This window comes from Arvicola amphibius, chromosome 1 (genome assembly GCF_903992535.2).
Source record: "Arvicola amphibius chromosome 1, mArvAmp1.2, whole genome shotgun sequence".
Taxonomy (NCBI): Eukaryota; Metazoa; Chordata; class Mammalia; order Rodentia; family Cricetidae; genus Arvicola; species Arvicola amphibius.
The window spans coordinates 34,523,950-34,550,531 of NC_052047.1; the positions used below are offsets into that span (position 1 = coordinate 34,523,950).

At 39.5% G+C, this 26,582-nt stretch overlaps 1 protein-coding gene across 1 annotated transcript in view; it reads right to left on the bottom strand.

Moving 5' to 3' along the window:
* Grxcr1 (glutaredoxin and cysteine rich domain containing 1) overlaps positions 1 to 26,582 on the bottom strand; it is a 93,557-nt gene that overhangs the window by 52,725 nt on the left and 14,250 nt on the right. The gene's annotated exons all lie outside the window — the stretch shown is intronic.

Genomic DNA, 26,582 nt, shown 5'->3' on the forward strand with positions numbered 1-26,582 from the left:
TTAAGGGACTAAGCTAACCCCCACCCTGATTCTCATTCTCATCAGGTGACAGTCTTCGAGAGCCCCCTGTCCATCTGCACCAGGTTCCCCTGCCAGCTGAGACTCTGGATCAGCTTCCGGTGTAACCATTCTCGCTATTCAGGTTCCGGGTGATGGTGACTTTCTACCCTGCACTCCCCTTCCTGCAGACTGTTAATTGATGAACAGTGACAGTGGAGAGCTCTGAAGTTCCTGTGTACTGTTGGCATCGTCATGAGTGATGAGGATAATGAGCCAGATTCAACAGCTGAGGAAGTCTAAGCTTGTTAGCAAGCTTAAGGAGCCCAGGTAACCTAGAGGAAAAGGAGCAAGCGGGTATCTGAGTGTGTCCCTGGCTTAGCTGGGGTTTCTATTGCTGTGAAGAGGCACCATGACCACTGACCATGAACGCTCTTATAAAGGAAAACATTTAGTTGGGGTGGCTCACGTACAGTTCAGAGGTTTAGTCAGTCCATTATCATCATGGTGGAGAGCATGGGGGCATGCAGGCAGACATCGTGCTGCCTGCTTCTTCATCAGAAAGCAACAGGAAATGGTCTGAGTGTCGCGCTGAGGGAAACTTGAGCAAAAGAGGCCTCAAAGGCCCACAGTGACAAACTTCCTCCAACAATGCCACACCTCCTAATAGTGCCACTCCCTTTGGGGGGCATTTTCTTTCAAACCACCACACTCCTATTTCCAGAAGATGATGCTATATGATCCTGCAAATAATAAATGACCAAAGACACTGTTCTAGAACTGAATAGCAAGTTATAGCAGGCTGTGATTGTCCCGGGGACAATCCTGAAAACGCCTCCTTCCCTCTACTTTTAATGCTTGGTTAAATGGCACCACACATAGGCAACCGTTCCTCATTATACCATGAACATAGGCCCCTCTGTCCTCTTATCTAATCTTTTCCTTTAAAATAGACAGGAATGTGGACTATAATACAGCGCACACTTATCTGTACATGACCATGACCTACAAATAAACTATAACCCTACTGAAGCAAAGACATACATTTTTCTTAATGTCTAAGATCACATAATACAGCCTGGCATAGAGTAGATGCTCAGTAACACTGACTATGCTTTTCTATAATTCAGATAGATTTTGTTAGTCTCCTTCTTACTAAGTAATCTTAACTTAGATTATTCAATCTTTTGTCCCTTACTTGTAAAATAGGGACCTTGGAGTCTATCTTATCGTAATTTGTGAGGTAAGATTATTTAACAAATGAAAAATAACACAAAAAAACCCCGATGCCTAATGAACTCTCAGCAAAAGATGTACTTTGTTGTAAATCTCATTCGTAACATAAAATGTCATTGACATGCCGGCTTCATCATTATTCTATAAACTAAAAGATCCCACGTAGAGATGCTCGGCTCGCACACTTCAGTGGCAGGCTTTTACACTGTTATGCACTGACTACAAACCAACTCTCCTACCGAGGACAACTGTTATTTATATTTGTTTTCTGCACGTGGAAACAGTCAAGTTGGACATATCAGATATCACAGAAACCCCTTCTTTTCCAAGTTCAGCAGCCCCGTTGTGACGTGCATGAATGAGCAAGCACACTCTGCAGGTGAATATTCCTGGGAACGGAGCTTTCTGTCTTCTTAATCGTCCAAGATTGTGCAGTAAAAATGTCAATGAATTCCCAAGAAATTGTTTATTTATTTGCATCAATTGCTGAGCTGTCTTAGACAGTAACTGAGAAGTCAATACAATCTTACACCAAAAACAAAATGGCTGTTCAAAAATGCCCTCCTGAAACAGTGCTGATCTTATAGAACATTGGACTTTGGGAGAATGAAGATGAAGCCTCCTTCCCCAATCAGGAAACTGGTGGGGGCAGGGTGGGCACTGTAGCTCTGCCATTCACGGCTAAGCCAGCTCAAGGTTTCAGGCAAAAACCTGTACTTTTGGAAAACCAATGAATAAGGCAGCAGAAATGACTTGTTTCCCAGTCCAGAGTGGTAACTGAAGCTTGACCCTGATTTCCCTTTTGCCAGCACTTGCCTCTTCATGATGTTCCATTTATTCTTCTGTATCTAGACAATTCTGTAGGAGGGATAAACAAGGGAGCTGCTTGTTTATCCTGCTGCCCAGGTCCCGACCACCCAACTATCTTAGGTTCAAAATAATCACACAGAAACTGTATCAATTAAATCACTGCTTGGCCCATTAGCTCTAGCTTCTTATTGGCTAACTCTTACATCTTAGTTTAACCCATCTCCATTAATCTATGCATCACCACAAGGTCGTGACCCTCCAGCAAAGTTTCAGCACGTCTATCTCCAGAGGCTCCATGGCATCTCCCCATGCGCCTTCCTTCTCCCAGCATTCAGTCCAGTTCCCCACCCCTGCCACCCACCTAAGTTCTACCCTATCAACAGGCCAAGGCAGTTTCTTTATTCATTAACCAATAAAAACAACACATAGACAGAAGGACCTCCCACACCACAATTCCGCTTGCTGGCATTGTTCACAACATGTGGTGTCAAAGTTAGCCCATACACACATTCACATCTGAGAAAACCCAGACATACACAGTTGATTTATTTGGAACAAACATGTTTGCTTGATTTTGAGGCAAAGGCTCACTGTGTAGTTCCTCCTGCTTCAGACTCTTACATGCTAGATATGGGAATGAGCCAGCATGCCTTGTTTGAGCTTTTGTTTCAGAAACAAACACTGTGCACTGGGACAAAGTCCACCTTAACCGTGATTTTGGCATTTAGCTATGATCATAGTGTTATTATTCAGGTGACACCCAGGAACCTGAATGATCACGTTCTGTTCCCAGGTTAGTGTATAAGGATGTTTCTAGAAAACTTGTTCATTTAAATTTAAGTCAGTATACAAAAGAATATCGTCAGACACTATGAAGTCTGGAGAGGGCCTGAGCAGACCAAAAAGGTGGAGCAAGGCAGGATACATGCTCTCTACCAGGCTACTTGACATCTACCCTCTCCTTCCCTTGTAATTTTTGTTCTCAGGATGGTAGACTTGACTCTCAGGCTTTCAACTGTATTGAGGTTTTCCTGGATCTCCAGTTTGCAAATGTCAAATAATAAGACTTCACAACCACCATAGACCCAAGGCTAACAACATATGAAAACCCTTGCTAGCCATAAATACCTTTCTGTATAGAGATAGGTAATGACCGGGCTTAGTTAGGTTTCTATTGCTGTGATAAAATACCATGAGCAAAAGCAATTTGTGGAAGAAAGGCTTTGCTTCATCTTATAGCATGTGAGTATTGGAGATGAATACATAGAAAGGAAGACTGGGCAGGAGCTTGAGGAACAACTGACACAGAAGCCATGCAAGAGTGCCACCTACTGGCTGGCTCCTTACAGCTTGCTCAGCTTTTATCTGGTGGAGGCATTTTCTAAGCTGCAGTGTCTGCTTCCCAAATGATGCTAGCTTGTGTCAAATTGACAAAACACTAGGCTGCACAAACAGATGCACTCTTGGTCCTATTTCTCTGGAGGGCCCTAATGGAGCAGCCACATGAACTCGGGAGACAGTGACTTTTCTAGGATGAGGGTTTCTCTTTTCTAATATGGGGGTCACAATAATCTAGCCATAAGGAAACTGTAACACACAATGTAAAATGTACCTGGACACACATTGGTAATTATATAACATTACAAGCATGCCAGTGTCAGTATTGCTCAATCCTATGACTAGGGGGAAAAATACTGTCTAAATCTAAAACCTCTTCTGGAAACAAGGTTCCAATAAAAGCCAGGTTTTTTTCTTTCCCCACAGGACACTGGCCTCTGAAAGGATATTTGCACACACTACCAATTGGTGGTTAATATTTTCTTATCTCCACAGACAAAACCTGTATCGAGATAATGATATCCAATAGCATCTTGTCCCAGAACACCAGGCTTACAACAGCAAAAGGCCAGACAACAAATCAATCGGCTACATCCTGACAACAGAGAGATTTTTTTAAAGTCTATTTTCTTTGCATCATTTGAAATAAGCAATTTGTAAATCCAGAAGAAAACACTGGATAATGACATCAGAATAAGTGACCAGAATGTCACATATGAGCCATTTTCATAGCTAACCCTTCATCTTATTTTAGAAGACCCTGGTATTTTTACTTAAAATCAAAGCGATTCTTTCCTTTTCACCCTCCCCCAATAACCAATGATCAAAGAGAATGTCCTCAATTTTCCAAATCAAGGAAAATGTTTGAATAATCACATAAATGTAACCAATTTCCTCCAGCAGATTTGGATGAGAAGAATCTACTTTAGGGGCTGGAATACCTGTACCCCACTTTAGCTCAGGCTTCCATAAATTTCAGTGTGGTGAAGAGAAGTGAGCTCAGCCTCCGTGGAATTCCCAGAACAGATGGAGAATGGAGAACAACAAAGCCGATGAAAATTCACAAGTTCAGAAAACTGAACCGAGCCACAGGCAAATTCCTTGTGCCTGGCTCCTTCTTGGGCTTCTGTCTTTAACTCTTCTGTCCCTTGGATTGTGTGACTGATTGTAGGCCTAACTTCAACCAAATCTACTCATTTTCAGACTCTAATATTGCACATGGGAGAAGTGATTACTGGAGAATAGTATGGGATATTAGAAGAATGTGTAATAAGTGTGTGTTTTAGTAGCTCATACGATATGTGTGTGTGTGTGTGTGTGTGTGTGTGTGTGTGTGCGCGCGCACAGTATATAAATATGCAAGAGAAAACACGGAGGTACAGAGTAGCAGGATGTCTTGCCTAAAGCCAGAAAACTAGAAAAATAACGAAGCTGGTTCTTAATCCAAATAATAGAATTCATGACTTTAATAAGCTTATTAACTGTTTATTGACTGTGACTGTTTTTACATCCCATTTTATTTGGTAAAGAGTAAGAGATTAGAGGGACCAATACAGGACTTGTGAACCATAAACTTTTATAGACTGAAATTTTAAATAGCATATTCATTCAATTCATTGTAGCAAATAACTACAAGCTTAATATCCTAGAAAAGCAAACATTATTTTACAAAGCTGGAGTCCAAAGTCTCCCATGAACAAATATCAAGGTGTACCAGGGCCGCATACCCTTCAAAGCCTTGCCATGGTCCTTGATGGGACCATACTCCTTGAATCATGGTCCTTTCCTCCGTATTCAAAGCATAGGATCCAGACTTTGCTTCCTCTTTGGTTCTGACCTTCCTGCTTCCCTTTTATACCCTCCTTGTGATTATAGCGGGTTTGTCCAATAGTCTAGAACACTTTCCTCATTTTAAGATCTTTAGTTTCATTATATCTCAGAAATATATTGACTGAAATGTAATGAGTTCTTGTTTTGGGGGATTGTGAAACAGACAACTTTTGGAAGGAAGGTAGATAGGGATCATCGAGCTGCCTTCCACAAGCAGATAGGTAAATTTACAGATAATAGATGCAGATAAAAGATTATATATATATATAAATATATGAAAGATAGATAGAGAGATATACATAGATGATGATGATGATGATAGATAGATAGATAGATAGATAGATAGATAGATAGATAGATAGATAGATAGATAGATAGATAGATAGATAGATAGATGATAGATAGAGAGAGAGAGAGAGAGAGAGAAAGAGAGAGAGATACTAGTTTTAAAGTACTAGAGCTTATGGGAATAAAGGGACTTCATGTCACACAATGTTAATGCCAAAAAGAAACCTGAAGTTAATCCAGTACAGCGCAAGCAAACATAGGTTTCAAAATATGCAGTGTTCAAGGACACTCAAACAAGGCCATCTTCCATGTTAGACATGCATCCACATATTTTTAAAACTACAACCTGAGTGCAAGTACAGTAGGTAAGCATGAAACATCTTGTTCTTCTAAATCTAAAACTTTCATAAAGTTATCCATGAGTAAGACTTTTCTTCAAGTTGCTACTTAAGAAGTGGGAAGAATATAGACACAAAGCAAGTGCCATGAAGAGAGAAAATGGTTTGTCCTTGTCAATCAGGCATGATTCACCGCTTCTGTCTCTTGCCTTGCTTTCAACAGGCTTTGCTTCTATTGTCAGAGAAGTGTGGGGCCTTGCTATCAAAGCCAGATACAAAGCATGACCGAGTGTGCGAGATACTTTTAATTGCAGAGGAAAAGACAAATGGAAAGAGTTAATCTGTCTGCAGAAGGCCACAGGGTGAGACTACCCCAGTGATGCACAATTAAGTCCAGATAATATTGTAGCTCATGTTCTAAGAGAATAAATCACTATCCATAAGATTCCAAAACTAGAAAAGTGTTGTCTTAACATCTCTGCTCTTAAATTTCCCTAAATTAACTTACAGCAATAAAAACACCTAAACTGTGGGGCACATGAAGGCTAAGGGAACAAATAGGCAGAGCAGTGGACAATGCATTAAAGCTCTTTTCTTCTCAAATATATCCTCTAGAATTCAAAATGATTGACAGAATTGTATAAAAGAAGTTTAGTGTCCGTTATTATAACTTCAAATGAGAAATGAATGGGGGTATTTTTAAACAAGAGTGATTGGATCACAGTGTCATTATCAAAAGGAAGTAAACAATTATTTCCAGAAATTCCCTGCATCGGGTCTGTCTAGTTTGTTTGTACAAGCACATACAAAAGCTGATAATAGATGCCAGAGATTCAGCCATTAAGAAAGGGATCTAACTAAACTACTAAATAAATAAAGCAATTAAGTCTCATTAAGTGGTAGATTTCATTGTGAACAATTTTAGCAATAATCCAGTCAACATGGATAGCATAAAAACATGCAATTGGATAAATCCTACATTCCAAGATAATAACTGAATGTATTTCCTGTTATCATTTTCACAATGCACTATATAATAGTTTTTATTATCCCTTTTCCATTGACATGGAAAATTTAATACTAAGATATTGCTAGCGTTCTTAGGGTCACAAAAATTAAGAAACCTTTCTCATTGGTGTATAGACTATTTGCCTGCCTTTAATAGTATTCTGTGGCATATATGTCTGCTCCTTCTTCAAGTTTGGAATAATCATTTTTTTTCTTTCTTAACATCCTGGCTGCAGTGCACTCTTGAATATACCCACTTGATGCCTTATCTGCCTCTATGTCCACCTGCTGCAGAATTCCAGCAGCTAACTGAAGGCTGGAAAACTATGTCTTCAGCTCGGGTTTTTCCCCGGGGAAAGATCTAAAGTCCAGCTATACCATTTTCATCTGGATATACTCTCTGGAGGTTGAGTTCAGATTTCCAAAGCTAGCAGCTAATCACCACTAAACCTGCTCAGCTAAATGCTTGTTGTTGCCCTCCCAGGTGATCATTTAGAGTTGCTTGCTACAAGCCCTATATCTGGTGTGGTTGTTTGATTGAAAATAACCCCCGTAGGCTCATAGGGAGTGGCACTATTAGGAAGTGTGGCCTTATTGGTATAGATGTGGCCTTGTTGCAGGCAGTTATAAGCCATCCAGTATGGGTCCTGGGAACCCAGCTCCAGTCCTGCAAAAGAACAAGAAGTGCTCATAAACACAGAGCTCTCTCTCCAGCTACACAAGGGTTTTGCTTGTCTGTGTTTGGTTTTGTATGTAAAGGATGAGCATGGAAATCCTTGGCATAAAAGAATTGCTTCCTTTAGCTTGAGAATGAAATTCAAACACCCACAAAGATTTCTTTATTCTGGCCCCTACTTTTTTCCTTCCCCTCGATGCTTATAACACGCTTTCAAACACATTTGTTATTTATTTGACAAATATTTAGACAGTTCTATGATCGAATATTTATCAGTTCTATATGCAAAAATTCTCCAGACCAACAAAACTGCTGTCCTTCTCCAAAGTGTACCAAATCCTTTAGTTCCTTGAATTCCCTAGGCAGGGCTGAAGACTGGAACACACTTGCCTCCACCGCTCCCTTGACATCTTGTCCTCTCACTGGTCAAGTTCAGATAAAGTAGCACCAGCACCAAGACTCTCCAAGCCTTTCATTTGGTGGGATATAATCCAGTCGTTGCCTACATTCCCATCACTTCTGTATACCATGGCCGTCCCAGAAAAGAGGTCTATGCTATTTAGTTTTACATACTCTAGACTCTATGAAATGTCTGGCACAGGATCACAGACTCAGTAATGTCCTGCATGTTAATGTCCCTCAAAATTTACATGTTAAAACCTGGTCTTTCTTAATTGGGTTTGGGGTCTTTGAGAGATTATGGAATTAAGATTTTCATAACACAGGAGGGGCAGGGAGCTGGTTTGTATCTTCTACCATGAAGGTATGTCAAAATCTCCATCTAGGCAGCAGATCTTTGATACTTTGTTCTCAGAGTTCCAAGCCTCCAGCACCAAAAGGAACAAATGTTAACTGGTTTAAGGTAGTTTGCTTCAGCAACTCAAACGTGTAAAGACACTGTGCACATCCCAGTATAGTCTAATGACATAATACAGCAAATACAGTGAAAAAGAAAAGAAAAATCTCCAAATGTTTTCATCCAAAATTAAAAAATCAGTAATACTTTATTAACACACATCGCAACAATTGTCACTTAAGGAGACATTTGTAATGGACTTTTTCCCAGTTTTATTAACAATTTTTGTATATACATTCTCTCTTCCCATATCCAAAGTAAAAGCTTGGGGTTTTGGTGTGGGTTGAGTATTCCAGTGGATTCACATTGTTTGAAACAATAAAGAAATACAGTGTGTACCTTTGATTATACTGAGACTCCAGTTTCATCCCAAAGGCTTCCTCTGGTTCAGCATTACATAACTGTCAACCCAGGTCTGGACATCAATATGCGCTCAAAGCCACTAGAAAAATTCTTGGGGCAACATTTTATCATTTTAGTAAGGTTTGTAAAAGAGAAAAGTCAAGTGATTGGAATTTAACTTAAATGATGTTCTAGTTCTACTCAAGTAGATGATGTTAGAAACAAAGAACTAAATGATGGAGTTGAAGAATAGATAGATAGTTATAGTTGTTTTCATTTGTTATGATAAAAGATAAAATACATATAATATTGTAACTGTAATTCTTACTTGATAACTGTTTTGTTATATGTAATTTTGCTATGTTAAAGCCTTCTTTTTTTGTTTAAACAGAAAAAGGGGAAATGATGTAGGAGTGTTTCTATCTAACTGCTGTCTCATTGGTTAATTAATAAACTGCCTTGGCTTTTTGATAGGGCAGGATTTAGGTTTGTGGAGTAGACAGAACAGGAAGAAGGAAGTGAGGCAGATGGCTCAGTCAGATGCCTCAAGCAGTCGCCATGACTCTCCTCTCCGAGATGGATGCAGGCTAGAATCTTCGTGGTAAGCCACCCCTCGTGGTGCTACACAGATTACTAAAATTGGGTTAATCAAGATGTGAGAATTAGACAATAAGAGGCTGGAACTAATGGGCCAGGCAGTGTTTAAATGAATTCAGTTTGTGTGTTGTTATTTTGGGTGTAAAGCTAGCCATGTGGGATCCGGGCAGGATGAAAAGCAGGCCTGCCTGCAGCTCATCACTACAGAAGTGTGATACAGATGTCTCAATTATGGCTAAGCACTCTACTAACATCTATTAGCTGTATTTTGACCAGCTGTGAGGTTTTACATTATCCACCATCCACTGCAAAAAAAAAAAAAAAAAAAAAATCTGATGAAGCTTGAGAGTTACACTAACTTATGAATAGAGAGGGATAGGAATAGAAATTTAGAGAGTGGTTTGATATGATGTCCATATAGCAGAATAAGAGTATTAAGTTCATCCCTGAGATTTATGAGTTCCTAAGATATGGGATCATGGTCATGGTCATATTTGAAGTCCAGATGTATGTTTCCTCCTATGAATAAGGTCTTAAATTTAATCAGAAGTGGTTGGTCACACTTGCTCCACTATTGCACACGTGGTGTGTCTTGACAGGATAACCATTCTTGTGACTCACAGGACTCCCAGCTGAGTAACACTGCTGATGACTACTCCCACATACCAGCAGCCTGCATAGCACCTACAGCACTGTGAAATCTCTATAGCAGGGTAGAAGCTTCCTACTCATACTGGTTTGATTTATCTGCACTCTATGTCCAAAATGGGCAGAATAACGGAGAGGGAGGTATAAATAGAAGCTTAATGAAGGGATAGGGAAGAATATGGAGGAGGGTGAGAGGTGACTAGGACTAAAAATATTTGAAAAGCTCATATGAAAAACTATTTCGTAATTATCATATGTTACAATATTATGTATTTCATTCTACCCATTGGAATATATATTTGTATTCATATTTGGAGTTAGACAACACAGAAGATAATGCTCCCCGCAGGAACCATAGGTTGCCACATAAAGTACCCAGTGCTAAGTGTAAGATACCTTCCCTTGAATTGTTGGTCAGGTGTGTCCTGGAAACCCCAAAGACAACACAGGCTATTGTCACTTGTCCTAGTTAACCACCTAAGATTCTAATTTTTTCATCTTTATTTGTTTTTAAAATTATTTTTAATATTACTATAAAAACAAATTTATCTTTGTGCATTTAGATCACTGTATCAATATAGTGCAGTCTGGGTGGTTTATTAAACAGCATAAATTTACTTTTTCAAAATTCTAGATGCTGGGAAGTCCTATAGCTCCATAAAAGGCTCCTGTGTTTAGTGAAGGCCCATGCTTCATAGACGGTAGCATCTCACTTTTCCTAACAAGGCTTTAGAGGCAGAAGAGCTGTCCTAGCCCTCCTTTATAGAGAAAGGCACTCACAAATCCCACTGTGAATGTGGAGCAGAGTGACCCCATCTCCTTTCAAGGGCCCCATCTCTTACTACCATAATTTGGGGCAATAGCTCAGCCAATAAAGTACAGAGCTTAGCATATTTGATGAGGTCCAGATGAGTGAGTGTGAAAAAAAGGTGAACAGCACTAAGAATGAGAGCTGAAGTTGTCTTCTAGCATCCCTATGCACATGTGTCAGGGCATATTTACCTGCACATGTGTGTGCATGTGTGCACACATGCACACACACACACTCACACTCACACACAGATTCAGATCCCATAACTAACCAAGACACTAACTGATACAGTACCCAGAACTCTACCAGAGGGTATGAACTTTACAGATTGGTTTTGTTTTACATAACTAATACCAAAAACAAACAAGCAAAACCTAAAACAACTTTTCAAGAACTGCATTTTTTTTTTAGGGTAAGATAGCTACAGCAGTTTCTACATACTAGGGACATAAATGCATCTCTATGCTCACATGTCACAAGGGCTTGAATTTATGAGCACAGATCTCAGGACTGTTACTTTAATTTCTTTTCTCTTGACTTCTGGTGGTCATGATATCAAGAATTCTCAATTTAGAAGGAGAAAGCCCCCATCTTGAATCTCACTTTTAGTTCTCCCCAATAAGGTGACTCATAATCAATTGATTTCCACACTTAAAAGAAGTAAGTAAATTCTCCCTACACATTCACCTTATCTACCACCTACAAGGAATAAATACGGTGGTGGCACATTGACATTTTGCCCAAGGATACTCAAGTCATCATTACCATCACTGGCAATCCTTGTGGCTTGCTGCTTGAATCTCTGATACTTTTCCCATGATCCCTCTCACTGATGGTTCGTCTACTTGATTGCCTAATACCATCACCTTTTTGCTCCTGATTCCCAAGCTAATCATTCTCTTCTTCCTTTCTTTAAATCAGTTTGCAGTATAATGCAATGTTTGTCTTTTAAAATCTTAATTATCTTGATATAACCTCAAATTTAGCAAGTCTGAAAACAAGCTTTTACAATACTCCGTATTCCCTATGATCTTCCGTCTCTCTCTTTGAACTGTTTATCTTCTGCTCAGTCAGAAAGCCACCTCCCATCCAATCTACTGGTGGTACCGAACCCATAACCTCTTGGATACATCCTTATGAATATCCTCTCCTGTCCCCTGCCTTCATCCTGTCTCAACATACAGGTCCCAATTCCCATAACCTCTACCATGTACTGCCTATATTACTGTGTTACATTTGCCTCGTCTAATTCAAGTTTCTTCCCAGTATAGTATCGCCACCCTACCAATATCAGTATAATTTTCAAAACTTTCTTCTATAAAATTAATATACACATATATACATATGTCACATGTATATACATATAAGTGGCAGTGAAGATTTTTATCCTAACTCATTAACAAATTTGGTATAATTTTGCCTTAACAAATACCTAATTAGTAAAAAAAAAAAAAAATTATAAGTGGCCTGTATTCTCTGCCACATAAAATCCTAACTTCTCAACTTGGCTTATAAACTTCTTGAAAACCTTTCCCAAACTTCTTAATTTTCCCTTACCTTTATCACTGCAGATATGTTCATATCAAAAAATTAAAGCAATAAGGGTTTTCTGTCTTACCACTATTGATACTGTGGGCCACATAATAATGTGGGGGGGGGGGGAGTTAGGGGACAATCTTGTGCATGGTTAGGTGTTCAACACATCACTGGTTACATGATTGAAGCCGATAGCAACACCCTCATGGTGAAAGACAGAATGTCTCCAGGCGTTGGCGAGTGCCTTCCAGAAGCAAATCTCCATCAGTTGAGAACCACTGATGTGGGTCAATGTGTGTAAATATGTGTGTTGAAAGAACATCTCAGGATGGAACATGTGAACACACCATACCCTTAATAAGACCTGTGCTCTAGTTCTCCACAAATGTTTTCCTTATTTCACTTTCTCATGACATTGGCCATATTGTTTCCAGAATTATGGCATGGGTATTTATTAAGCTAAGTGTCCACAATCTGCAGTGAAGATTCTGATCCAGCAGCTTTAGAACCAAGCCCAGGCCCTTTATCTATCTCATGTCATTCTTGAGATAATTGTATTTTTTTGAAGTTTGTGAATAAACCCCAAACTTGAAGGCAAAATGCCAGAATTTCTTTCTGAAGACCAGAACAACAGACAGTGAGGAACTGAACCCCCAAGACTTCGTTTTCAGTACATTTTCTTTATATTTTTATATCTAACTCTCCTTTTGAGTATAAGGACAATAGCTATTTATAAAGCAACTCTGAAGATCATCAATCACTCTGCAAGTAATTTCCAGTAGTATTGCAACTCTGTGATGCCGTTTCAGTTTTTGAAAAGATGTAGAAGCTGAGATTCAAAGACATAAAGTAACTCCCTGGTATCACGTAGCTAATGGGTGGGAAAAGAGAATTGAATTTAAGTACTTTTATCTTCCAACCCAGTAATGGAATTTTATATACACTCTTGTCAAATCCCAGCGTTTCTATTAAAAACATTGTAACTTCTTGCTTCCAAGGACCTTCTCACAATCACCTCTTCAATCTCTCTTGGTCTTACATGGTTTGATTATTATACAATGCTGGAGCTCATATCCACATCCTTATACATGCTAGGCAGGTTCTCCACTCCTAAGATGCATAGCCCCTATTTCATTTACTAATGCTCTTGTATGTACTGAGCAGATTGTGCTGAGACCAAATGTATATGTATTTTGAGATTTTACTATTATTACTATTTACTACATATGATTTCACTCCTAAAATAAAGCTGAGGATGGGAGGAAAGAGTGGCTAAACGACCCTCTAAATTTCCTGTAAGATGCAAGATGTGTTGCTGTAGTGTCTGAAAATGTGGTTCATGGATCACAGCATCAGCAGCCCTTGAGTGTCTATCTTAGGCTCCATTAGCACTGGTTCTAGTGCAATAAAGTACTTGTACCTCAGTTAGAGGTGTCTTAAATGCTCAGTGAAAACTACTAGTAATGAATTCTGAAGTTTCTCAGTGTTCTTGTGATAAAACTGAACTTTAAAATAGCATATTCTGTTTATTTTTATGACCGTCGGGGGATGGGACTTGTCACATTTCTCCTTCAGTATCTCCTCCTTTCTGAAGGCGACTTCCTAACTCAAACCTCCCACACAGGTGACTGAGTACACGCTCTCCTTTCTTGATTTTATATTTTTAACAAACTGTTAACCAAGATAACATGAGACCTCACACAATATTCATATTCCTGGAACAAGACCTCAGTGTGCTTAGCTTTTCCAGCTGAATATGGATCACGTTATAACCAGTTTACCAGATATAAGATACTAAAATCTCCCTTAGCTGCCGGTTATATTTTATGAGTGATTTCATTGTTGTTACCATACCAGCTACCAGAATAGCTCCCTGTGAAGAGCTTAGTCCCACACAAACAATGTGAGCTTTCCTCCCTCTTTGGATGGCAGAACAAGGGCAAGCTGTGAATTGAAACCTCTTGGGAAGATTTAGAAAGTATCTTCACAAATTGCTCTTGGCAGTGGGTACACTGCATATTCCACAGACAAAGGCTTCATTCTCTTGATAGTTCCCAGGCTGAGCCCACCCCTAACCTAAAAGAAAGATGAGGAGGGTGGTGAGATTTTTGTCACACCTTTGAAATGGTGCTTTTTGTTGTTGTGGTGGTGGTGGTGGCTTTGACTTTCAACAGTGAAGATACTTTTGTCTTTGTTAAAATTCCCATCCTGTCCCCACTGCTATGTATTTTAATATGAGGGGTTGATTTTAAGCCCTTTGCCCACTGTCATTAAAGAAAAATTTGGCTGAAGCAACTCTGGGTAAGCCACACTCTGGTGTGGGGACAGTTTTGGGCTGGGAATCAGAAATGCCAGATCCCAGTTGGGTGGCATCTTGGAGGATTTTGTGTAGGCCATCACTTGCCTTGATACTAAAGAAGAGTATGTTAAATCATGGGGTCACAAATTCAAAGGTTTTTTCTGGAGTCAAGCAGGTGAATCAAATGGGGATCAAGTGATGATATGATTTAATAAAGGCTAGCAGACACTCTGAAGGACTAGATTTTATGATATTTGGGTTGAGAATATTTTTAAGATACTGTTACAAGCAAATTTCTGAAAGTCAAATTCAGTCTTCAGACTAGCTCTGATAAGCGATATATGATAAGTGATAGTTTTTCACATATCTTCCAGCTTTAACCACACACAGTATTAGCCTCATTATTACCAAAGCAAATAATAGCAATTGTTACATAATAATAGTAACACTTATTTAGTGTTTGCTATATGCCAGGATCTTATTTAGAGGTTGTGCTTACAGTGACTCATTTTGGTCTTCATGACAGCCCAGTAAGATCGCATTATTGTAAAAAAAAAAAAAAAAAATGCCTTTTCAATAAGAAAAACACTAAGGCACAGAGAATGAGGAATTTTCCAGAGAGAAGCCACTTACATATTTACATATGTAACAATTACCATTCTCAATACAAAAGAGTAGACCAAGTAATAAATCCCACAGTTGGCTAAATATTCACATTATAACCCTTAATAAAGAGATTTAATGAAGAATAAAGGCAATCTTCAGGAGTTAGTCCCCTCCCCCACACCATGTAGGATCTGGGAACTGAACTGAGTTCATCAGGCTCAGTAGTGAGTACCTTTACCCATGGGGTCTAGAATCACCCTACTATTCTACAGAACATTTGAACTTATTCCTTTCGTTTTACTGTATTTTGGTTTTTTATTAAGCATCCTCCCTCTACTCTACCACTTACTGCCCTCTTCCAACCCCTATGCTCTCTTCCTGCAGGATTCAACTTTTTCTCACTCGCAAATATAGGTAAGATTATGGTGGGGTAGTATCACAATAGTTATAACTCTCTCATCTCTCTGTGCATCAACCCTTCTTCCTAAGGTTAGGAAGACAAGACAGAACAATTGACCTAACTTGTACTTCTTCCCCTTAAAGAGTAGAAGAGTGGTCTGTGGAGAAATACATCCACTTAGCAAACCTTGCAGCCGGATTCCCAGCTGTATAATACCGTGAGCACTTAATTCCATTTAGACATAACCTTGGATGTGATTGCAATTCATGACAAAAAGGAAGAAATCTTCTTTCACCAAATGAAACATAGTTACAAACAGATGTGGCTCAGGTTCTTCTGAGACCTTCCATCAGCACAGTGCCTGATCGAGAAGCCATTTTGGAATTCCTAACTCAATGACTCCCCGGCCTACTTTGAGTGACCCTGACAGTGCAGAACAATCCTCCCTTGTATGACGATTCTCAGCAGTGATGATCAATGAACTGTCTCTGTCTTGTAAAGACCTTTTCTGATCCATATTGAAAGTTGCCTTGTGAATTCTGATATGCCTTTTAATATTCGAAGTTTCCATAAATGACACTGAATAAGAAGGATGTTGATCACCCACCCCTCTCCCATTTTAGGAGCTGATTTTCAAAAAGGGTGCAGAGATAAAGGAATGAGCTAGAACCTCATGTATACACTATAATACAGTAACCCCCTTGCTCCAGAACTGTTCCTGACTCAGAGGCAGCACTTTGACAGATGGGCAAAATAGGACAGTGTTCGTCTGGCATGGTAACAGCTTGAAGACTTCCGTGCGGCACGGAAGTGGATCTGCCGTAGAGGCTCCACCCCTTGTTAAGCAATTGTCTGCCAACACCTTGTAATTTGTTTCTCAGCTCCGTTTTCTCCGGGAATGTTTACCACACATTACAGTACTGTCTGCTATTTCTACGTGACACACTGTCTCAACATACACATCATAATGTCATACTTGGCTCTGTACATCATTCTTCCCCATGTGTGCTAGGCATGATGGCGGTAGTAATAAATCAGTTCTCACGTTAGATCTTCATAAGCTGTGAAACGAAAGCTTCCCCGGGTGAATGACTAACCATGTCATCAGATATATTAGGAATCCTCTTTGCTGAGCAAGCTGTGTGGTCCATGCTTGCTGCCTGTGCTCCATGCTCCCCTCCTGCCCCTCGCCAAACTCTCAACCAGTGATGTTGAGAAAGCAGATTAGAGAAAAACCCTACCAGTTAATAACCAGCAGGCTCAACACCCTACCCTCTCAACACACACCAGCAAGGTGTTTCCTACTCCTTTGGAGAACCCGGGGCATGGTACCATATGCCACAAAGACCAAAAAGCTTTGTGAAGGACAAATACCCACAGGTACACTGAAAACATAGGTGATAATTATGCAAATACTATGTCTCCTATCACTCACAGCATTGGGCTTCTGAGAGGTATCCAAGTTATCCAATCAATTTTCAAGTCAGTAGTATAAATAGATGAGCAATTATAGAAACCAGCCTCTATGAAAAGTCTTAGTTTCTAGATATAAAATAAAACACAAGTTTCTAAGACATGACTTCTTTTCCCAAGTTTATGGCATATTCTTGGATATGGCCATGTACCTGCTAATCAGAAAAGATACTGCACTGTAAGAGATATTGTGTGAACTAGCAAGAACCATGGGCTGGTGAGCTTCCGGGCCATCCAAAGGCAGCCTTTCACATCATGAGCTCTCCACTCAAGGCAGTGTTCTTAAAGGCTCCAATCTTTCTGTGTCTAGAACCACAGTATCCCTGGTTAACAGGAAAAGAATTAAATTCTATAGCACACTGTAAAAAGATGAGCAGAAGCAAGCTAAATGCTTTTTAAACATCATATCTGGGAAGCTGGACCATACCCTCAAATTCAAGCTCCCATGGGAGATTAGCAAGACCTTTGATGGTTCTACATGAGCTGGGGCCAGGAAATAACAGAGTAGACTGATGGGAACTTCTGGGACCCCCAGACTTGCAGCTTGGGAAATGGTAAAGAATAAAAGTGGGCTAGCCTTGACCCAGCTCCTGCTGGAACCAAATGAGGAAATTCTGGAAACTTTAATTTTGCCATGTCCCATTTCTGTCAAGAGATGAGACTAGTCCAGATTCTATGTAAATTCCCCTGATTTAAAAATATTGGGAACTATATAAGTTATTTTTAGCCCAAATATTTTCAGATGGTCATGGGATGCTATTAAAATGGCATCTTAATGAGTTCGCAAGTTGAGAACTCATCCTAGCATATAATGTGTGTGCAGGGCAGTAGGAAGAAAGACCTCCTAAGACTTGCATTACATGAGTGGGATTGGAACACCTGATGAGAAAGAACTCGTGTACCCAAACAGAAAGGCTGAAACTGAGAAAATATTGCAAAAATAATAAGAAAAAGTAGGGTTCAGGACAAACATCTCAGTGTAATTTTACCCCGTCAACGTTAAGTACAAATAACTTCAGTGCAGGTGACATGGCCATTTTCAGAACAATGTCTGACCATCAAAAGCAGTGAATTACCACAGGGTAAGTCTTTGCCAAAGTGAGAAAAGAAAGCAGAGCTGGGACAAGGAGAGAAAATGGTCATGACGCTCAATGCTACAGATTGAATGTCTCCTAAAAGACTCCAGTGTTAGAAGCATAGCAGCACTGAGAGGTATTTAAATAACAAAGGCTCTTCCCTCACAAATTAACTAATTCCATGATGCAGGAGGGTCATCTGTCTATGTGTTACTTTTATTGGTAAATAAAGAAACTGCCTTGGCCCTTTAATAGGACAGAAAATTAGGTAGGCGGAGTAGACAGAACAAAATTGTGGGAGAAAGAAAACAAAGTCAAGCAGAAGCCATGCCTCTCCTCTCCGAGACAGACGTAGGTTAAGATCTCTCCTGGTAAGCCACCCCCCGTGGTGCTACACAGATTGCTAAATATGGGTTAAAGCAAGATGAGAGAATTAGCCAATAAGAGGTTAAAACTAATGGGCCAGGCAGTGTTTAAATAAATACAATTTGTTTGTTGTTATTTCGGGGCATGAGCTAGCCAGGCGGCCGGGAGCCAGGTGGCAGGACCGCAACTCACTGTTCCTTCTACAATGCCACAGGAAAAAATGGCTTTCAGAAATGAGTTTATCCCTTTAATGTCCTCTGCAATAAAAGAAAGAATGTTTCTCCTCTGTAGCGGATCCAGAATTCAAAGCACCATCTTCATAGTGGAAATTACCAAATGCCCGATCTTGAACCTCTGTGCTTCCAGAATTGTGAGAAATAATCTTCCACTCTTTATAAACTTGCTAGTCTTGGATATTTTGCTAAGGTAGGTTAAAATGGACAGTTACCAATGGAGACATTTTATACTCTCAGGCATTGCTTCTCAAGGCTTTGTTTTTGTAAAAAAAAAAAAAAAAAAAAAAAAAAAAAAAAAAAAAAAACAAAAAACAAAAAAAAAAAAAAACCTTTGTGTGAGCATCTTGTCACAGTGTACACTCTGATGTAATAGGTCTAAGTGATACCAGGAGATCAGCCTTCCAAACCCTTCTCTGGTGGTGCTGATGCTGCTCCCCTCAGCTGACTAGTTACAAAGGTAGACCCTGTATTTACCCAGGAATGTTAGTGCTTTGTAGCTAAAAATAAAATTGTTTAGAACCAGAATTTATATGTAGTTAGATAGAAAGCAAATCTCAAGCTTGAATGAAGACAATCATAGTCTTTGCCCTTCAGGGTTAGTATGGAAAGGACAATACCCACCAGATAGGTCTTAGAGAAATGTTGTGTACATATAATAATGGAGCCAAAGCACCCTACATGCAGATGTCTCAATATGGGCCGGCTACCCTGTCCATTCCCCAATTTAGTTCCATTTTAGGTCTTAGAATATATAATAACTAATCATTAGTGTGACTATTTTGTGTTTTCTGTCCTCTTTAATTGTTCAAATATGTTCTTATTTCCCTACTGCAGAATTTGGTTTGGACCTAATAAAATCCCAGGTGATCTTATTCTACCCAGAAATATCAAAGTCATTTTTAAATTTTTAACTACATTTATTGTGTCTGCATATAGGTCAAAGGACAACCTGTGGGAGTTCCTTCAACATAGGACTTGGTGGCAGTCACCTTTCCAACACTGAGTGCTATCCCTAAAGTCTCTTTTCTTCTAAGGAAGATTTTTTATTTTTTTACAGGGAATTCATTCACCCTGAGAAACTTAGCTGAGAAACCTGTTAACCTTCATCCTGACTGGCCACCTGTTTCTGGACACTGTTTAATTAACACAAGTGTCCCTGGTTTCATTTGTCACTCTCCTCCGTGTAAGGGAGAATAACCATAATGTCTGGAATTACTGCTAGTAAAATTCTTGCTAGTGTGTCTCAGCTGAGCTGCAGACATGCAACATTTTCATTGGCAGTTCCTCCAGCCCTGCAGTTGGGATTAATTACTCTGCAGGAGCTGTCTGCCTAGTGTGACTAAACAACTTTCATTCATCATCTGCGGGTGTGAGATTAATGAAAGCCACGAGCTCACTGGAATGAGGCACTAAGTCCTCATTTGTACTGTCAACATTGGAGAAAATGGAACACCGTTTTCCTTTCTCCATACTGCTTTTAGCAATAAACCAGTCCAGACTTTCATAAACGCCAAGTACAGTACCTTTAGATAATATGTATATTTGTGGTACACATAATATAAACTATATATGTTTGTTTATTTATTGTGTGTATATACCATATATGACATGAGTGTGCCATAAATAGACCACATATATGGCATATATACAACATAGAATATGTACACCATCTACATATATATGCCATGTATTATATAGATAATATATACCTATATATGGTATATATTACATGTATTGGGAAGACATTGGCAGCTTCCATAGGCAGGAAATAAACTCAAAATTTCAGAAGTCACCCTTACGTAAGTCCTATTTTTAAAGGATAAATTATTAGGTTTTGTTACATAAAATTACCTTCTTTGACCCTGAAGCAACCACATTAGGGTAAAATGTTACACGGCATGAGATCATAAATTTTCAACAGCATGCACACTTATATATTGAAAGTCTCCATTTGAACTTTAATTATCTTAAAGACAGACAAGGCCTGGATAAGGACAACCTGGAGAGATTTGGGATCTCAGACAGAGCCAGTGATCAGATAATGAGAATTTGATGGATCTGAGTCACATACCTACCTCAGATCAATCCAGTGATCAGATAATGAGAATTTGGTGGCTCTGACTCACAAACCTACCTCAGATCAATCCAGTGATCAGATAACAGGAAATTGGTGGATCTGAGTCACATTATCCACCAAATGATGAAGTCAACAGCAGCAAAAATAAAGTGAGCCTGACCTTCTTCACAGAGTAGGGAGGAGAAAGTAGCATGAGCTTCAAAAAACAGCAACAATCTTGAGTCCCAAAGTACAAAATTGCTCAGAAAATTGGCAGGGACATGTTGAAAAGATACTAAAACCTGGGATTTTATTTGTTTGTTTGTTTGTTTGTTTGTTTAGCTTACATCCTGACCTCAGTTTCCACTCCTCCAAGTTCCTCCCCTCTGCGCCCCACACCCTCTCTTCCTCTGTTTCTATTCAGAAAAGGGCAGGCCTCCCATGGACACCGACAAAACTTAGCATATCAAGATGGAGCAAGACTAAGCACCCACATTCCTTGCATTAGGGCTGGGCAAGGCACCCCAGTTTGGGAAATCAGGTCCCAAAATCCAGCAAAAGTCAGAGAGAGCTGCTACTCCCACTCTTAGGGGTCACACATGAAGACCAAGCTTCATAACATATATGTAGAGGGTCTAGGTCCCATGTAGGCTGCCTGCTATCTGACTAGAATCTGTTCTACGGGGTTCCCACCTGCAAAATCTGGAACATTTAGAAAATTAAATAAGTAGATTACAGCCCAGTGAATAAGAAGCCACAAGTATGTATATATAGGATAAATAAAACTGTGAGAAGAGGGTAAATCATGTTACTTATAAAAAATACAAGCTAATATCTGTAATATTTTTTAAAGAAAAATCATGATTTTGAATAGCTTTGAACACACTTGTAGCCCAGGCTGCCCTCAAACTCTCAGCGGTCTTGATTCAGCCTCCAGAGAAACTGTGATTACAGACCTGTGTCTCTATAGTATATATTGTATATATAATATATAGAAGTTTGAAGAGGAAATTTACATGTGTGTGTCCATAGAAACTAAAAACCTACTATACAGAGACTAAAGCAATAATCACCTGGCCTACATGGGTTGGCACCAGATCCTCTGCATATATATGATGGCTTTCAGTTTAGTATTTTAATGGCAAACTTGAATGTGGGCAGGGTATGCCGTCATACCCTGGAACAGATAGGACTGAGGGATGATGGGAGGTCCACTTTGATAAGTTAAATAAGCACCTCAGCCATTTGTCCCAGATTTGATACCTAACAGTGCCTACTCTTGGGCTCTTTTCCTTATGTTTGTCTTGTCCGACTCCAATGTGCTTTGTATTATTTATTATCATCCCTTAGAAGACTGTTTTCGAATGAGAGTAGGGGGTGGATCCAGATGGGAGGAGAGGTGGGGAGGAACTGAGAGGAGTGGGGGGGACCATAATCAGAATATATTATGTGAGAAAAAAATCTATTTTCAATAAATGAAAAAATAGGTACTTTCTAATACATTTAGGCATTCAGTAAAAGGTTTTTCTCTTATTCCTAATGTGGAAGCATGCTTGCAAGTAATTCAAAAATAAAACCAAGCTTGTTTGTGAGTAGCAGAAGGAGACCAGATGAAGTGAATTTGCTTGGTCTCTCTGAGAATGAGTCTGTCTGGCTCTGCATGCAGAGAGCTTTCTAGCATTGTTCTCAGATGGGAAATGACTTCCAGCCCAGTGCCTGCAGAGCCCTGAGGGACCGGCTTCTGAGACAAGATGGGAGGAAGGAGCTGTGAGAATGAACACAGTTGTGTGTTTTATTTTTGATTTACTGTAAGCATTAGAAAGAGACAAAGCCAGGTGCATTGTGGTGCAGAAGCTGTTTTCTCCTTTAAATTGCTCCAGCCAGGTCAACTGCAGTGTGCACCTTTTCCTTTCTTAATTTCTTAATTTTAACTAATTTTAAATTTATATATGTGAACTGTATCTGTCATTTCCCCCTCTCTCCTCCCTCCAAATTCTCCCACATTGCCCATCACTCCCCCACAAATTGATAGCCTCTTTTTCTTGAATTATTGTTACACACACACACACACACACACACACACACACAAATTAGTGTATAAATGCAACCTGCAAGTTTAAACCAAATAGTTTAGTGTTGCCCAGATGTATGTTTTTAGATCTGAATATTTGCTATTGTATAACCCATCAGCAGGTTCATCTCTGGGGAAGACCTACTCTCCTCCTCCTACCAGACATTAATTACTTGAAATTCTTCATCTAGAAGTGGGGCCTTCTGAGATTTTCCCAACCAACCTTGGCATGTCAACTGCTCCATTTTCCTTTGATACTCATGGTGATTGGATTCAGATACTCAAAAAGTATGTCCCTACGTAAATGTGTGTTTTTAAAAATTATATAACTGACATATAACTATAAGTAGATCATATGAATAGTATAGATGACCATAGATAAAATAAATGACTAATATACTAACACTCACAGTCATTAATATAAAATTGTTTCCAGTTTTACTGTTATTTGAAGTTACTGCAATTATAGTATTATATATGTAAACATGTCAATTAAAAAGCTCTACACCTGGAGATGGACAGAAATAGATACATAGACAGACAGAAGGTAGGTAGATAGATAGATGATAGATAGATAGATAGATAGATAGATAGATAGATAGATAGATTGATTGATAGATAGAGATTTTAAAATAAGAACACTATGAAAGTACTTTTGTAATTCAGGTGGTAGGATGTCATTACTTAACATGGAATAAATGACAAAATAAAAACTAGGTATGTCAAAGTCCTTGCACAATGGAGAGGCAGTCCTGCCTGTTTATCAACAGCTGATCCCAAGCCCATCTTCCTGTGCTACCTTCTACCATTACAGCAAAGGCAGCACCAAGTTCGTCCTTAGCTGCTTTTTATAGTCATGTAAATCAACAGAGAAGTAACTCTAAGACAGCATACCTAGGATGCTTCTAGACTTTTCTTTTTCAAATAAAACAGTAACATCTGTACAGAATATTCTTATTTTCCCCCTCTTCATTCTACTTCTTATCTTGTCCTGGCTTTCAAATCTATAAGGGGGTGCCACAGATACCCCAAGGACCACAGAGTGTGATCCAGTGTCAAAAAAGGGCTGTTGAGGAAAACCTCTGATAAAGAGTCTAGAATCTCTGCCCTGGTTAAGATCTGACATTCCAGTTGGACAACTTCAGTCACACTGACTAAGAGACCACCCCTGGAAGGTGGGCTCACCTGACACCACACTAAAGAGGTGGGTGGAATTAGTCCTAATGAGTGTACATTTTCTCCCCAGAATCCCCACATCTAGTGCTGTAGCTTATGAGCCACACCGGTGTAACATCAAAAGTCTGTCCACTTTGATGAATTATTTAGCCCTTTGCTGTTTCTCTTTCCTAAGCATGCCTTTGCTGACACCTTGGGATGCTCCCTAACCTGTGGGCTTCCTTCCTCTTTCTCTCCACTACAGCTCCCCAGCCCCCAGTGCCCTGCCCGGTCTTGTCTGCCAGGTGTGCCAGTTTAAATGGCATAGATTTTTTTTCCCTCTCCTCCATTTCCCTCTGCCAGGAAGCAGCTTAAGTGTACAGCTTGCCTGCCCTGGGGTTTTCTTTTAAATTCTAATAAAGCTGTCCTTAAGCTTCCATTTGAACTCATTCTTAATTTGTTTTAGTAATGAGGCTAGGAACCCCGAGAGAGATAATAATTTCCCCTATATCAAGTGAAACTTCAGAAAGAGTCTGGGTTTTTATCATATTATCAATCCACCAAATAGACTCGGCAGCTGCTGCTCCTAAATTCTGTGTCATATACCAAACTCCGCGTGTGTTAAGCCCTGTCTAGTAGTGTCCTCTGTGGCTTGTAGCTGAAAACCCTCCATAGAGACAAAAGAATGCTGGATTGGAAAAAAAAAAAAAAGCAAAGCCTGGGAAACCAACCCAGAAGAGACTGTTTTTGCCTCCACACTGAAAATGCAGACTAGGCTTTGGAGTGACAGGTGTGAGGGGGAAGCAAAGACACAAGATGTGTGTGGGTGGCTGGCTTTGCTGGTGACCGCTTGGCCAGGTAGCCAAGGGAGAGAAACAATGCCATCCACAGCAAAGGCAGGGGCCAGAGCCAAGGCAGGATGTCAGAAAGAGGAGGTGGCCTCAGGAAAGCAGGTTCTTGTGGCAGAAGCTGAGCCGAATTTAGAGGTAGCAGCTGAGAAGTGAGTTCTGGCAAGAGAGGGTTCAGGGGCAGGCTGCTGCCCATGCAGCCTTGGGTTAAACGACGCTGTCTGGAGCCAACAGGATCTCACCAAGGTTTACACAGCTGAGTCAGATGCCTGACCTCTGACCCCTTAAGAGCTCCTGAGTTCACATTATATGTTACCAAAGTGTGATATTTTTCATAAGAATAAACTGAGATTCTCTTAGGATAGACAATGTGTGTTATTAATCTTTGCACCCTCATTGCTTAACAGGGCTCTTTCCCACCTCCATAACACCAATTTTAATTTTTAAGACAGGAAAATGTATTTGTAATACACATTTGGAGAAACATTAATTTTTTTGAGAACATAATATAATTTCATAATTTCTTTCTTCCTTTTCTTCCCTCCAAACTCTGCCCTATACCCTCCTTTCTCTCTTTCAAATTCATGCCCTATTTTTCCTTTAATTTTTGTAACATATATACACACATATAACATATGTTACACATATATATCCATATATATAAATATATATAAATGCACACACATATATGTATACATACATATACATATATATATATTCCAAAATACATAATGCTCTTCTATAGGCTCAAAGCAGTCCTTTATTAACCGATGGTATTCACAGCATACAGAGGAGAATTCCATATCACATCACACACACACACAATATATATATATTCTTAAATATAGCCTACTCTGCTCAGTCCAAATACTTGTATGTTTGTGTATTCAGGGTTGATAATTTGACACTGGATAAGCAGTTGATGTGCTCCCCTTGGAAACCCTATTTCTCCTGCTCTCAGCATTTTAGTAGCACCCTGCCTATAATTTTTGAGACAAATTATATAAATAATGAAAGCATTTATCAAGCACTTACAATTAGCCAAACACTGGGTAAAATGCTTGTTTTTAAAAAGCTTATTAATATTATGAAAAACAAGGACTACTACAATCTTATTTTGTCAACAAAGAAACCGGGATATATAGAAGTGTATTTCTACAGAATACACGGCTAAAAGCAGACTGCATCTGAAAGGAGCCCATCTCCCTCCAGAGCCCAGTGCCGTTACTTACTAAAGGAGAAGAAGTAAGCACATTAATCATTTAAGATGCTACTAGGAAGTAATCTTTCTATTCTTTTTCTCACAAGGAAAAATGGGCCTTTGGTTCCTGAGTCTCCTCTTGCTTCTCAATAACTGGCAGAACCATGGACAGGGAGGCAATGAAATTGGAGAGTTCTAAGACTTAGAATAGTCCATGGGAACCATGGGAAAGAGGTGGTGGAAGAGCTTCATGGGCTGCCTACGGCACCAGGAACACATCACAGGGCTAAGGACAGTCATGGAGATAAATGCATTGGGACTCATGGGCCAGGACTATTTCGTCAATCTCCTGGACTTTAGTCTATTACACAACCTTAATATACTCTGGCAAAATTGCCTAATATCAGAAAGAATAGGGAGAATAATAAGTGGCAAAATGCCCATATCATAATCCTTATGACCTGTAAGAATATTCTTTTACATG